Raw genomic sequence first — 2,067 nt, forward strand, 5'->3', positions numbered from 1 at the left:
ATATATATATATATATATATATATATATATATATATATACATGTACATATATATGCGTGTGTGAGTGTGTATGTACATATGTATATATACATACACACAGGCACACACACACACACACATACACACACACACACATGTGTATATATGTACGTATAGCTGGGACCGCATCCCAAAAATAGACCTTCCCTTCAAATCGAAAAACGAAATTGGTCACCATTTCTAACTGTTCAAGCAAGGAAGTAGAGGCTCTGTCTTTGAGAAGTCGTATTATATTGAATTTGACCCAATCTTCTTATTTCTTTTCCCCTTCTCCTCAACCTTACATTATGACACCAGGCGCTTGGTGTAGTCCTTTTTTTCCGGGGTTGCAAACCTCTGGAATTTCTTTACTCTGTCACATATATTTTGTAAACATTAGTTTATAAGAGGAGAAAGAGAGAGGGGAAGTGGGGGTGAAGGGCAATTGCTCTCGGCTGCAGACGTCAAGAGGCGCAAAATTTTATTTGCGCTGTCAATTAAGAAATAGCGTTGGTGTTGAGAACTGTTGCGATATCACTGCAGTGAATATTCACCACATAAGTTTCACCATCTCAACGTCTGTATACATAATGGGTACTTCGTTCCGTCTCCAGATTTATTTTATCATTTTATTGTTTTTGACAAACTTCATTATATTCTTTCTTTACCGTATTAGCCTTATAAGAAATTCAAAAACCAAGTGAGAGATTGAATCTAATGCTAACTTATATTGTTGTAGTCGTTCTTCTATCAGAACAATTATGACAGCATTAACATGATCAAAGTCAATCCACCTGTGATCGTCCGGGTTTGTTTTCACATAACATATATAGTACTATTGGAGGGAAATTAGGATTTTATGCCTAGCAAGTCGAGTAATAAACTGCATGGAAGCTTCTTTGTTGGCCAGCCCCCACCACATTGATATGAGAAACTTAATGAAAGATCCACTCATATATGTATGTAAGTATACTGAAGTATTAAACGGTTTTTAAGAGGTAGCCCATTAAAGTCCCTTCGTGACCACTTGATCGACTCAGCTACTTTAAGTATTGCTCTGACTCGCACAGTCAAGTCAAGCAGTAACATGTTAGGTGTGAAGTCCTGCTTAGTGTGATGGTCTTGTGACTGTCATGGTAGTAGCGGATAAATTGCCGTGAGACTTTTGCTAGCTCATAGGCTTAGCTAGGTCATGCGTTAAATTCAGCTGGTACAGCTCACTGTAAATTGGAAGCTCCGTCAAACATTGACATAGTCACTTCGATGAGTATATAAGTGTTCGAGTGAATGTTTGTACTAGCGTCTACGTGTGAATGTGCGTGTTTGTGCGGGCGGGCGTGCATGTGTGTGTGTGTGTGTGTGTGTGTGTGTGTGTGTGTGTGTGTGTGTGTGTGTGCTCGGGTATATAAACGTGCGTGTGTCTTCGGTAATTATCTATTTATTTGTCTGTGTTTGCTTAACACATGTTTCACGAAGATTTATTGTGAAGCTAAATTTGAATATTGATATTTTGCACTAATAAAAGACAACAAAGAAAATTAACCAAACGAAATATTAATGAACACATTATTAACTATGTATATATTATTTTATATTCGCTTAAAACTGAGGACAATATCAAACGTCTTGCTGCAGAGCTCACTGTTGATCGTATATGCCATTTAAGTATGTATGCCACAAGATATTGACTTTTCTCTTATACTTCGTGAATCAATAATATATAAAGTGTTAATTTAATGAGATCGATCCAATCCACAATATGTTCCTCTTTTCATCACATTCGCAACAGACATTAAAGTGGAGCCTATATGCAGTTACACGATCTGCAAGAAATACTAGAAATACCAGCTAAATTACACTAGAATCAATCTCTTTCGCCTCAAAGAAGAGCTACATTGGGTAATAATTTCTCTTACATATATACTACGTTATTCGGTTGAAGCCGTTGCGTATTTGTAACTGCTTATGTGTATATTCATTTCTATTGCTGTGTTCAGTAACGTATGTGTGTGTGTGTGTGTGTGTGTGTGTGTGTGTGTGTGTGTGTGT

The 2,067-nt window shown here is 37.1% G+C and overlaps 1 long non-coding RNA gene across 4 annotated transcripts in view; it reads left to right on the top strand.

Moving 5' to 3' along the window:
• The window catches only part of LOC106877310 (uncharacterized), a 30,569-nt gene that overhangs the window by 861 nt on the left and 27,641 nt on the right, over nucleotides 1–2,067 (top strand). For 3 of the 4 annotated variants that reach the window (XR_008266060.1, XR_008266061.1, XR_008266065.1), the window contains exon 2: nucleotides 1,808–1,917. This is a non-coding gene — a long non-coding RNA (uncharacterized LOC106877310). Of the gene's footprint in view, nucleotides 1–109; nucleotides 982–1,807; nucleotides 1,918–2,067 lie in introns of those variants that run through there. The other variant, XR_001410365.2, reaches the window with a different exon arrangement.

The sequence above is a fragment of the Octopus bimaculoides genome, chromosome 1, assembly GCF_001194135.2.
Source record: "Octopus bimaculoides isolate UCB-OBI-ISO-001 chromosome 1, ASM119413v2, whole genome shotgun sequence".
In the NCBI taxonomy this organism is placed as follows: Eukaryota; Metazoa; Mollusca; class Cephalopoda; order Octopoda; family Octopodidae; genus Octopus; species Octopus bimaculoides.